Genomic DNA, 13,999 nt, shown 5'->3' with positions numbered 1-13,999 from the left:
ATGTTTGAGTTTGTGTTTCTATTTATTCTTCTCTAATGATATTGGTAATGAGCTTGTCAAAGAATGTTTATGCCAGGATTTGAAATATTACATTCAAATTGTTTACATTTTATTTATTTATTTTTTTATGTCAGCAGAATATAATAAAAGGAAAACCCAGACCAAGAGGTTTTTTCATTACCAAACTTAATTCTTTTTGATGTTCTTCATTATCCACCTCCACTAGACCTGACCCCCCTCCTCACCTTCACCACACTGTTGTCTGTGTCCATGGACTATACATATATTTCATCTTGTTTTATCCAGTCCCCCCTACCCTCCTCCATTCTGAGACTCATCAGTCCGTTTCATGTATCAAGCCTCTGGTTCCATTTTGTTCATCAGTTTATTTTGTTCATTACATTCTGTCAGTCTGGACAACTTGTGTATAAACTGCATTCCATGCCAGGCCTAAAATGTTCCAAAGCTCAGTTTTGTGATAAAATTGCAACCAAGATTTATATATTGCAAAACTGGTAGTGATTTAAATGTATTCCTTTCGGTAAATTTCATTTTATTACAGGATAAATCTAAATACTGGAGGGACAGCAGGCCTTCAAATGAATTCTTACATAATTCGCTCCATGTATTTCCACTGAGAATTGGTTTCTCAACCAAACGGTATGACTTCCATGTATCTTCATCAATGTAAGAAACAGTTTCCTTGAAAGTTTGAGATGATGAAGGTGCCACTATAGGTGTTGGGCTCCAGCACAGGCACTCTGTGGAATCTCCGCTTTGGGTCGAGACAATACATGACAGTGTCCCATTATCGCAGGTACAGAGCTCACACATGTTCATGGTGGTGCTCTGTTCAGTCATTGGAGGAAATGTCTCAGATGACTCCAGTTGCTGAGTTTTGACAACTTCCAGGTCTAAAGATTGGACTGTGACTTCAGACGAGGTTTGCTGCTGAGCCTGAACAGGCTCTGGAAGTTGAAGTGTCACTTCAAGGTGCTTTGGAGGAGCTGTAGTCTGCTGCAGGGCTGTAGCATCAGTTTCCAAAGTAGGTTCGGGAGTAATGGTGAGTTCCAGGTTCAATGGCTGAAATGTGACTTCAGACAAGGTTGGCTACTGGGCTTGAACAGGCTCTAGAAATGGAAGTGTTACCTCAGGGTTCTGGAGGAGCTGTCATCTGCTGCAGGGCTATAGCATCAGCCTGTGAAGTAGGCTGAGCTGAGGGATGGAGGTTTGACCTCTTCAGTGGACTTTGGAGGATGGGCTGAGAACTCTTTCTCAGTTGCAGATGTTGCAGTCTTCTTAGGGGGCTCTGTAGTTATCAAAACCTCCAGATCCACATCTTAACCATGGATTGGCAACACTGGATGCTGAGTTGCGCTCACACCTAGGGGTGAGAACGTCACCTCATGATGTACTGAAGGTTGAGCTACGACATCCATAGAGGATTTTGGAGGCTGAGCTGGACCCTTCTGCTGGACTGGAGAAGGTTGTACACTAGCAAGGGCACGTGAGGCAGACTTGAGCTCTTGTGCTGGGTTGAAGATTGAACATAGTCAGGGGAGGGTAGATGCTGATCTGGAACTCCTTGGAGGACTAACAAAAATTTCAGTGGCTCATAGGACACTGTAGACTTCCACTTGTTGGGGTGGAAGCTAAGCTGAAACCTCGTAAGGATTTGGAAACGGGTCCATTTTCTTAGGGTCCTCTGTAGGCAGAGCCAAGGCTTCCTGTTGAAATGATGGAAGTTCAGCCTCTTCAGATGTATATAAAGGGCTTTGCTGATCCAAAGGCCAGGGCTCCGTGGGCCCCGGGGGGAGGGAGGTGAGCAGGACAGGGTCCAGGGCTAGTGCCGGTGGCTGAGCCGCCTGGACCTGCAGCCATAGCAGCTGCCACAAGAACAGGAGCCATAAGGTCCACAGGTGCAGCTCTGACATGACAGACAGAGGTCTGGGCACAGCAAGCGACCCAGGCAAGTGAGGTGCTGGCACCACAGGCTGAGCCGGAGCCGTGTCACAATCAGGAGCCGTGTCATAATCAGCAGCCATGTCACAACTGGCAGCTGTGTCATGCATGTGCCCTTAGCAACCAGGCACCTCAGGTTGTAATCTTATTTTGGCAACCTCTTTCAGTCTGGGGCTGAGAGTGACTGCAAAAGAGGAAACCTGTTAACCAGGATCACCAGGGACCAAGCGGTCCTTTTATCCTGCAGAAAAGACAACTACCTCCTGCTGAGTCCCCCAGCCCACACACAGTGAGGCAGAATTTGGGCTGCACACATGGGTGGGTCCAGACTCCAGCAACCCAGGAATGGTGGGATGGGGGGGTATCAAAGAAGGTGAGGAGTTGGGATGAGGGGTGCAGCCGAGTTTCCCAAGGAAGCCACAGAGCCTGGCATCCCAGGAAATTCAGAAGTTCTAGTCCAGTTCTGGCAATTGGAATCCTCCTCAGAGCTGAATCTGAAAGACATTCTTGCTCCTCTTGGCCAAACTGCTTCCAAGGAAAGTAGCTGGCCTGTAAAGTGACCACCAGCTAGAGCCGGGGTGGGGGCGCGGGCGGCATATTTCACAGTTCTGAAATGTTGCTATTTCCTCAAAATTCTCAGTATCCGTGTTCTGATTTTTTTTTTTAATCCTCACCTATGGATATGCTTATTGATTTTAGAAAGACAGGGTTGGGGGTGGGTGGGGGAGAAACATTGATGTGAGAGAGAAATATCAATTGGTTGTCTCCCTTACACATCCTGACCGGAGTTGAAACATAAAACTTGGGTGTGCTGGCCCGCTCACAGCACCTCGCCTGATGAAATAACACGAAAGGGCCAACTGTGGAGCTCTCAGAGGCCAACTGAGGAAGTACCAGCTGGCCTGGTCCTCCTCTATGTGAATTTGTCCTCTAAGTGAATTTGTTATTTTTTAGAGCTTAGAAATAGAATGAATAGCAGGACAACCCTGACCATAGATGTGGGCTGACTCAGCTCCCTCCCGCCTCCGCTCCCTCGGCTTATCGCCAACTGCCCCGCTTCTTACTTGTTTGCTCCCCACAAGGCCAACAAGAAATGCCATTTGCAGAAATTTGTAACAAGCCCCCTATACAATAAAAATGTAGCTGAATGTCGGGGCTGATCTCTGAGAACTCGGGATTAGTCGCTGGCCGGCTTTGCTCTCTATTTGGCTTTAATTTCGCTCTGGTGGTCTCTTGGTTCTCTTGTGCCACAACATTTGGAGGCCCTAGCGAGATCCTTCCTTTGCGGGGAAGCCCCAGACTGGACCACTAGACCAGGTATCGAAACTGCAAGAGGGGGCTAGTCTAGGGGTAGGCTTTGGAGGGACATTCCTCTGCCCTGAGATTAAGCCTGCCCTCCCAGTTTCCCTGGCCTGGTCTCAAATCCTGCTCTAAATTGAATTCTGAGAGAGCATCTGGACTCATCTTGAGTCATCTGGAATCTCACCAATGAGTACTGTTTCTGTTCAGTCTGATAGGCGCCTTTCAGTGGCAAGGGGGAAGGCTGGACGCAGCACTACTTCCCCGGCCAGGTTCCCTAGCGAGACATCTCAGGGAACTTCAGTCAGGTCCCCTGAAAAATGTTGCAGGGAACTTTGGTTTCAGTCTGTTGTCAGTTCTGTGTTTTTTTGTTTTTTTTGGTTTCAGCCCTGTCTGTGTTTTTTCCTGTTCGTTTGTTGGCCCTCCTGATTGTCTGCTGTTGTCGTCTGATTGCACTTCTCTTTGATGTCATGGGCCAAAGTCAATCTGGTACAAAAACTCCACTGCAATGCCTATTGGATAATTTTAAAGATTTCAAAGCTCAGGCAAAATGTTACAATGTCCCAGTGAGCTCTGGGACCTTACGGACCCTATGCAAACTCAAATGGTCTACCTTTGGGGATAATTGGCCACCTGAGGGTAATTTCAATTTGCAATTGGCTTTTATGGTCTATCAGAAAATATATGGGAGCCCTGGACACCCAGATCAAATGCCATATATTAAAAAATGTCAATGTCCAGAGGTTCAAAAGAAAGAAAAAACAGTTTTGTTAACAATGCCTCAGTCTGCCCTAAAGAATGGTAAGTTCTCCCAGTCCCCAAAGAAATTATATCCCATCTTGTAGGACCCCCCCTGAGGATATACTAAAATGTTAACTAACCTGAGTTGGCCTACTTTGGGTTCTTATTACAGAAAAGCTAGAGGATAGATTTGGATCTGTTAATGATCTGTTGATTCAAAAAATGTCTATTGAAAATATGAATATAGTTGCCAATTTGGGGGATGTTAATTACTTGTCACAAAAAAAGAAGAAAAAAAATCAACATTTCTAAGAGTTAAAAGTTCAGATTAAGTTAGAAAGAAATTACATGGTTTTGATGAAAGAAGATATAAGATATGGAAATATGTATATATATATTCTTTGAAAAAAAATTGTTCTAAAACTGGTTATTTCTGGATGGATAAAAAGGTTTATAAAAGTTCAAAGATTTGTTAAGAGAAATCTTATAAAGAAATCATAAATAAGATAAATAATGAATTAAATAACATACATAAATCTAAAATAAATTAATATAGAATTTATTTGTTTGTTTTTTTTGGCTGTTAAAAGGGAAAATCTTTTTTTCCCCAATATTTGCCTGGGAAGCAAAAGTTATATATATTATTAAAATGGTTCTATGTCATGTTAATCAGGTACTTGATTCCTTAAAGACCCATTTTCTTAATCATAAGAACTGAAATTTCACTGACTTATGTTTATGTTTAACATATGTTGTTATCACTTTAAATGAATAAATAATTAAATACTGTTTCATGATAATACTACATAATCTTGTGGTCAAATATATTTGACAGCCTTCCCAGGATTTGAATTTTAAGAAACATTTTCTTCACCTGCAATTAGCTTTGGGTCATTCCAATAGGCCCTAGAATTCCTCAAGGATTTGTTTTCTCTCCTTATGAAAGGAAACTAAATCAATGCAGAGAGCTTAACACAAGTCTGTTTCCTCACTGGAGTATGGGTAAGGGGACAACAAACTCCAAATGCAAGAGCAAACACACTACTAAGAGTGATTATTTGTTCACTTAGCAGATGCATAGAATGCCTCTTATATGTGGGTCTCTGCGAATGCAAGCTAAATGCAAAAGCTATTCTATTTCAACTATGATTTAAAATTTTTAAATTAGCAGATGCTTGATTTCTTTTTAAAATCTATTTGTTGACATTGGTTAATAGGATCATATAGGTTTCAGGTGTACCTTTCTGATATAAGAGCTGTATATTACACTATGTGCCCACTACCCCAAGACAAATCTTCTTCTGTCACCATATATTAGGCCCCTTTCACCCCCAACCCCCTTCCCTCTGGCAACACCACACTGTTGGCTGTGTCTATGACTTTCAGTTTTATATCCCACATATGAGTGAAATCATATAATTCTTAGCTTTATCTGACTGGCTTATTTCATTTAGCATAATATTCTCAAGTTTTGCATATGTTGTCACAAATGGCAGTATTTTGTTTTTTCTGATGTCTGAGTGGCATTCCATTGTGCATATGTACCACATCTTTATCCAATCCTCTATCGCTGGACACTTTGGTTGTCTCCATGTCTTGGCCACCATGAATAATGCTGCAATGAACATATGGGTGCATACATCTTGTGAATACATGCTTTTTAGTTTTTTGGGTATATGCCCAGGAGAGGGAGTGCTGGGTCATATGGTAACTGCATTCTTAATTTTTTGAGGAATCACTAGACTGTTTTCCATAGTTGTACCAGTCTACATTCCCACCAGCAGTGAATAAGGGTTCCCTTTTCTCTACAACCTCTCTGTCATGGGCTACCCACATCCCCAAGGTAAGGAGGCTCTCGAACAATATCTCCTGACTCTATTCTGGGGCATCCAGGAAACAATTTTGGCTATTCAGGGGCTTTGTGGTTCCATAGAAATCTGATATTTTTGTTGTTGTTGTTCTATCTTTAAAAATGACATTGGCCCTGGCCAGTTTGGCTCAGTGGTTGGCGTGTTGGCCTGAGGTCCCGAGAGACCCAGGTTTGGTTCCTGCTAAGGGCACGCACCTTTGTTGCAATTTGTCCCCGGCCCTGGTTGGGTTGTGCGGGTAGCAACCATTCAATGTGTCCCTTTCACATTGATGTTTCTCTCTCTCTGTGTCTCTCTCTGTCTCTCTGCCTCTCTCTCTTTCTCTCTCCCTCCCTCCCTCCCTCCCACTTTATCAGAACAAAAAATGGAAAAATGTCCTTGGGTGAGGATAAAAAAAAATGACATTGAAATATTGGTGGGGATTGCATTGAACCTGTATATTGCTTTGGGTAATATGGCCATTTTAACTATGTTGATTCTTCCAGTCCATGAACACAGGATGTTTTTCCATTTTGTTGTGTCTTTTTCAATCTCTTTTAATAATTCTTTGTAGTTTTCAGTATATAGGTCTTTTACATCCTTTGTTAAGTTTATTACTAAGTATCTTATTCTTTTGGTTGCAATTGCAAAATAATTTTTTTTTCTGAAGATTCATTGTTAATATACAGGAAGGAAGTGGATTTTTGTACATTGATTTTTGTGTCCTGCAACTTGACTGTATTTGTTTATTGTTTCTAATAGTTTTTTGGTGGACTCTTTAGGGTTTTCTATGTACAGAATGATGTTATCTACAAAAACTGACACTTTTACTTCTCCTTCCCAATTTGGATGCCTTTTATTTATTTCTCTTGCCTTATTGCTCTGGCTAGGATTTCCAGAACTATGTTCAATAAGAGTGGAGAGAGTGGTCATCCTTGCTTATTCCTGATTTTAGAGGAAACATTTTCAATTATTTGCCATTGACTATGATGATACCTGATGGTTTTTCATATATGGCCTTTATAATGTTGAGGTACTTTCCTTCTATTGCTATTTTATTGAATGTTTTAATCATAAATGGACATTGTATCTTATCAAATGTTTTTTCTGCATCTGTTGATAAGATCATATGATTCTTATCCTTTCTTTGGTTAATGTGGTGTAATACATCAATTGATTTGTGTATCTTAAACTATCCTTGTGCCCCTGGAATGAACCCCACTTGATGGTGATGTATTATTATTTTTTTATTTATTGTTGTATTTGATGTGCTAGTATTTTGTTTAAGATTTTTGCATCTGTATTCATCAATGATATTGGTGTGTAGTTTGTGTGTATATGTGTGTGTGTTTGTTATTCTTGCCAGGTTTTGTTATCAAGTTAGATTGGCCTCATAAAATGTGTTAGGAAATATTACCACTTCTTCAAATTTTTGGAAGAGTTTGAGAAGGATAGATTTTAAATCTTCTTTGAACATTTGGTAGAATTCACTGGTGAAGCCATCTGGTCCTTTCACTTTTTTTTTTGAAGGTTTTTGATGGTTGTTTCAATTTCCTCACTGCTGATTGGTATATTTAGATTTCCAATTCTTCAAGATTTAGTCTAGGAAGTTTATATTTTTCTAGGAACTTATCTATTTCTTCTAAGTTATTGAATTTGGTGGCTTATAGTCCTTCACAGTATTCCAGTATAATCTTTTGTATATCTGTGATGTCTGTGGTGACTTCTCATCTTTCATTTCTGTTTTAGTTTATACGGGTCTTTTCTCTTTTTACCTTTAGTGAGTCTAGCCAGGGGTTTGTTAATTTTATTAATCTTTTCAACGAACCAACTCTTTGTTGCATTAATTTTTTTGTATAGTCTTTTTGTTCTCTATTTCATTCAATTCTGCTCTAATTTTTATTATTTCCTTTCTTCTGCAGACTTTGGGTTACTTTTGTTTTTCTTTTTCTGGTACTTTAAGATGTAATGTTAGATTGTTTACTTGGGATTTCTCTTGTTTCTTAAGATAGGCCTGTAAACTTCCCTCTTATTACTGCTTTCACTGCATCCCAGAAGTTTTGATATGTTGTATTATGATTCTCATTTGTCTCTACATATCTTTTGATCACATCTTTTGTTTCTTTGTTTACCCAGTCATTTTTTAGTAGTATGTTGTTTAATCTCCATGTGGGTTTCTTTACTTCCTTTTTGCAGCTGATTTCTAATTTCAAGGCATCACGTTCACAGAATATGCTTGGTATAATTTCAATCTATTTGAATTTGTTGAGGCTAGTTGTATGATCCAATATATGGTCTATTCTTAAGAATATTCCATGTGCATTGGAGAAGAATGTATAATCTGATGTTCTAGGATGAAAGGCTCTGTACATGTCATTTGTGTCCATTAGATCTAATATGTCATTTAAGGCTGATATTTCTTTATTGATTTTCTGTTTGGATGATCTGTCTAGACTTGTCATTGGAGTACGAAGGTCCCCAACTATGACTGTGTTTTGATCTGTTTCTCCCTTTAGTTCTGTGATTAGTTCCTTTGTATATTTTGTTGTTCCCTGACCAGGTACATATATATTAAGAAGTGTTATGTCTTCTTGATGTAGTGCCCCCTTTATCATTATATAATGTCCATCTTTGTCTCTTGTTACTTTTGTTATCTTGAAAATTTATTTTGTCAGATATGACTATGTCTACACCTGCTTTACTATGGATTTTATTCGCTTGGTGAATTACTTTCTATCCTTTCACTTTGAATCTACCTTTATCTTTATAACTTAGATGTGTCTCTTGAAGCATACAGTTGGGTTTGTTTTGGGTTTTTGTTTTTTTTTTTTGGATCTTATCTGCTACTCTGTGTTTCTTTATGGTGAATTCAGTCCATTTACATTTGACATAATTATCGATGTATGATGATTTCCTAGAGTCATTTTATCTTTTGTTTTCTGGTAGCTCTGTACCTACATTGGTTCTTTTCCTTTGTGTTTCTGTTGTTTTTGTTTTGTGGTATTCCTTAGTTCTTTCCTCTGTTTCCTCTTTTTTTAAGCTATGTGTCTTAATTTGGGGATTTTTGTATGTGGTTACCATTAGGTTTCTAAAAAATAAAGTTGCATTATACAGTACTTTCCTTTCTTTTGAGTGCATCTGATCTCCAGCCTCCCATGCCAGTTCAAACTTTTACTCCCTCCACTTTTATGTTTTTGTTGTCACAAATTATCTCTGTTTATGCTGTACAGTTTTTGGTGCTCTTTTTGTTGTTGTTGTTGTTAATCTCCAATATTTTTCCATTGATTTTCAGATAGAGTGGAAGGGAGGGAGACAGGGAGAGAAAGAGAGAGAAGCATCAACATGAAGGAGACACATCAATTCTTTGCCTCCCACATATGCCCTAACTGGGGCCAGGGATCAAAACTACAACCCAGGTACATGCCATTGAACAGGTATCAAACCTGTGACCCTTGGGTGCTTGGGCCAACCTTACAACTACTGAACCACAATGGTGAGGGCTGATTGATTTTTTGCTAAAGTTTCTTCAGTAAAGTTCTCATTTTGTTCATTAATTTGTTTTCTGAATGCATTAAATATTCTATTTTCTTGCATCTCATTGAATATTTTCAGAACTGTGATCTTGAATTCTCTGTCATTTATATCACATATTTCTATGTGTCTCAGTTTTTTTCTGGAGATTTTTCAGTTTTTTTCTTAGGTACCTATTACCATGGTTATTCATGGTACTTGCTCATCTCCTCTGTCTAGGCATCTATATATTAATTGGTCCTTCTTTAGCAGCTTTCTCTGAATCAGTCTTTCTACTATTTTCCATTAGGTGGCATTGAATCACAAGATGTTTATCTCTGTGACCTCCCTCAGCTGACCTCTGTGGCTGCCATCAGACAATACAGCTGCACTGCTTGGGGGTGTGGTTTATTTTGCCCTCACTGTAGTGGCAACCCCAGACTTCCATGGGGTCCCCCACAAAGTGCCTCACCTGGGGACCAGTCACAGAAGAAAACAGTGATTCTGCTGCAATAGCTCTCAGTGTACAGATAATGTTCTCCTCGACCAACACCTAAGACAACGGGTGGCAAGTTTTGGGAGTGCAAGGAGCAGCAGGCTCTATGACTCCATTTGGCTGCCTGACAGTGAACAGCTGGACAGAACCCTTATGCTGTGTTCTTGCCCAGGCATCTCAGCTGGCTCAGCTGCAGTTCACACCACTTGCCATGCTGAAGAGCCCACAAAGACTCTCTGTTCCTCTTGGGCCATGGAAGCACCTACTACCAGTGGCTGTCTCCCCTCAGGCTGAGATGGTGCCAGCTCCCAGGTGCAGAGCTGCACCCATAGCCATCTGAGCTTTCCTTCCTTCTCACCTCCCCATTTGCTCCTGTTTGCCCACTTTTAGATGCTTCAGTGCACAGGTCTCAGGCATGCCTCTATATAGGGCAGGGGATCCTTTGTTGAGCTATGGTTGATCAGCTTGTTAAAGTTTCAGAGGAGAGACCAGTGGGATCTCTGATGCGGCCACTCTAACATCACTTACAAATGCTTGATTCATTACCAAACTTAACATTGTAAAACAATCACAGGAGGCTTCTTTAAAAAGTAATCAGCCAAATATTAATCTGATATCACACCAAATATTCAAGCCTTTTTTTTTTTTCTTTCACTGGATTTGTGTTGTGTAGGATAGTCCTCAAATGATTGGTGGAAGGCTACCCAATTGTGGTCCATGTAAAAGCTAGTATCCTAGTATTAATGGATTCAAGCCTGTGCATAAGCTTTAGTATTTTAGAATTAAGTATTTAGATTGTATAATTTTCTTTTGTTGGCTTCATTTTCCATTTATAAAAACCAACAAGATTTTCTCCAGTTTGATGAGGATAGTTGTGTAGATAAGTTGAAACAAATTTGGCTAGAACCTTTTGCTCCTACACAAAAGGTAAAAAAACAAAACAAACAAACAAAAAAAACCAGTACCATCAAAATCAACAATAGGCTGAAATAGTAGTAGTTTTTAAATATTTTAAGAACAAAACAAAAAGCCAAACCAACAAGTAGAAATTTTATCATACCTTCAGTGGAATGTGATTCAACATAAATCAGTAGAAACATTGTTATATAACCAGGCACCATCATCCAAAGCAGCCCCAGGGAATGAAGAATTCCAGTAGTTCAAGAGTACAACTTTAATTTGGGTATCTCCAGAATCTGACTCAGACAAATGCAAGTATCTTATTTGGAAGGTGATTCCGGGAGCCACTGGTGCAGTGAGACAAGAGCATCAGAACCACTCGGGGGGCTTGTTAACGCAGAGATGGCTGGCCCTGGCCACGTTGGCTCAGCGGTTGAGCATCAGCCTGCGGACCAGAGAGTCCCGGGTTCGGTTCTTGCTAGGGGCATGTACCAAAAAACAACAACAAAAAAGCAGAGATGGCTGTGTCCCATGCCCACAATGTTAGCTCTGAAACTGCATTTCTAAGAAGTACCCAGGTAATTCTCATGTTGATACTAGACCACACTTTGAGAATCACTGCTTTAAAGCAGTCTGGGCACCAACTCATCTAATCCTAATTACTTCCCAAAGACCACCATCTCCAAATCCCCTCACATTGTGGGTTAAAGTTTCAACACACAAATTTTGTTAGACACCAATATTCAGCCTATAACATCTGCCTTTTCTTCTCAGTCACCAAGTGTTGCCATGTCTTTCTTTGTGATAATGCATTCACCTGCCCCTTCTCTTCTAGTTTGATTATAAACATTTGATTTCTGTACCCTTATTATTTAATTCCTGGCCTGTTGCAATAGCTTTTCAGTAGCATTTGCCTTCTCTGATAAGAAGACTTTTCTGATGCCCTGTACGTTGCTCTGTATTTCACTCTAATAACACCTTGTATTTCTCTTAGTCCATTTACTACTCTGTATTATAATGTCCTTTATCCTGTGCTGTCTCCCTGGCTACACTCTGAGATCTTTAAGGGCAAGGAAACTGTCTTCCATCTCTGTTGTTTGGTGATTAACATAAAATAGGTGTTCCATAAATATCAAGTAAGAAAAAAAAGTCATAGGGAAGAGAGAGAGAAAGAGAAAAGTATTTGAAAGGAGAGGGAAACAGAGGTAGGGGGAATAGAAACCACAGTGAGGGCTTTAAATCCTTGATTATCTCAGTGTCAAGTCCTCCAGAAAGCAGAGTCTGAGTCAAGGACGGAGTGCGTGTAGTTTGTCTGGGAGGGGCCAAGGATACCTGCTTTGGGCTGGGAGGTGGTGCAGGGAGGAAAGAGAAGGCAAACCATTAAGGATGCACTATGAAGGCAGCAAGCACTGGGTGATGAAACTATGTGGGTGAGGGGAAGCTCTTGGAAACCATGTAAAGCACAGGAGTCCAGGCCAAGGGTAGAGGGAGCTGGAGTGATTTACCTCCACATCCTTCAGTAATTTGTTAGGGGCTCCACCCAAGAGTACTTTAATTCTCAGGTCTTTTCAGCCTGATGTGAAAAGGTGCTGGGTGTTGGAAGTCAGGCTGGCATGGGTGGAAAAGGATCCCAGGGGAATATGAGTGAAAAATTGACAGCATTTGCTACACTTAGAGACTAAAGAGAAATCTCATTAAGTTCTGTCCAAGAAAAAGAAAGAAGCCGAGTTGAAATATGGAAACGTGGCATGTTCTGGTGCGTCAATGAACAGAGTTTAGGCTTTCACATTAGAAAAATCAAATCAGTCCAAGGCAAATTTAAGGAGATGCAGCATCATTAAAAACTACACCTAAGCTTCACCAACGCCAAGCTTCTTGGACACAGTCAGCTACCTGACTCAATCATACTGAGGCAACGGTATATAAATCAGACAAAAGAGAAGGTATAGTTATATGGCTCAGGGAGAGACTTGGAGAGGCGAGAGTCTTTCTGACCATCTGTGGTCCTTAGCAAGGAACTGATAAGTAAAATGCAAGCAACCTCTGGCAGCATCCGCTTCTAAAGAAGGGCTAATCAAAGTGACTGAAAAGAAATGTATGAAAGTATTCTCCTGGCACTTACTATGGAAAATGAGTTCTTATAAACTCTTTACACAAGCCATATGAGTATGTTGTTGGTGGTAAGGCCATAGATTTTCTTCCAACTTAAAAGCACTGTTTTAAACATCACATAAATCCAAAAATAATGACATACATATACAAGTGCACTTATTTTTCATTTCTTACTATTTGCAATCATTTCTAAGCTCAGTTAATAAATCACCTTCGGGCGGAGTTTACTGTGTGCTTCATTAAGCGTTCAGGTAATGCTTTTATGAACAGAACATAGGACCAAGCACCATGTTTCACACAAAGAAGAAAACAGACTTTGCTCTCAAGAATATATGACCTCATAAAGGGGGAATGACAGATGTGTAGAAAAAATAATATTGCTATCATCACACACACACACACACACACACACAAAGCTATGGGAAGTCAGAGAGGGAAAAGTTTCTTTCCTGTGAGGGAGGGTAAGGCTCATGAGTCTGCTGGAATTGGAACAACGTCAGCATTTGCAGGATTCGGAATTATAGACGAACAACAGTACTCTGTGGATGCAAACCAGCACAAAGGCATGGTGGCAAAATAACGGATGATTTACAGCTATGAACACGGAATTCAACTTGGCTGGAGAGTGGAATACACAGAGGAAAGAAAACTGAAGACAGAAACAGGATTGCAAACAGTAATGAAAGTTCTAGAGATGCACTAATTGGGTAGCCATTACCACAAGTTGCACTGAGCCACTGAAATGTAGCTCAAAACAAATCTTAAGTAATTAGAAAATATAATCATTCTTATATGATATGTTGAAATAATATTTTAATATATCGAGTTAAAAATATATTGCTTTATTTTTACTTTTTAAATTTTTTTCTTTATTGAATTTTAGAGAGAGAAGAAGGGAAAGGGAGAAAGAGATAGAAACATCGATGAGAGAGAACATCAACTGACTGCCTCCTCCATGTCCCCCACTGGGGACCGGGTCCACAACCTGAGCATGTGCCCTGACCAGGAATCAAACGGGTGACCTCTTAGTGCATGAATTGACACTCAACCACTGAGCCACATCAGCTGGGCTATTTCTACTTTTTAATATAACTATGATAATATTTAAATTACATGTGTGGTACAGATTGTA

The 13,999-nt window shown here is 40.2% G+C and overlaps 1 pseudogene; it reads right to left on the bottom strand.

Moving 5' to 3' along the window:
- Window positions 1–354: 354 nt before the first annotated feature.
- Window positions 355–2,045, bottom strand: LOC118620703 (annotated as a pseudogene).
- Window positions 2,046–13,999: the final 11,954 nt, after the last annotated feature.

This window comes from Molossus molossus, unplaced genomic scaffold (genome assembly GCF_014108415.1).
Source record: "Molossus molossus isolate mMolMol1 unplaced genomic scaffold, mMolMol1.p scaffold_m16_p_8, whole genome shotgun sequence".
Lineage (NCBI taxonomy): Eukaryota > Metazoa > Chordata > Mammalia > Chiroptera > Molossidae > Molossus > Molossus molossus.
This window is presented reverse-complemented; position numbering and strand designations above follow the sequence as displayed.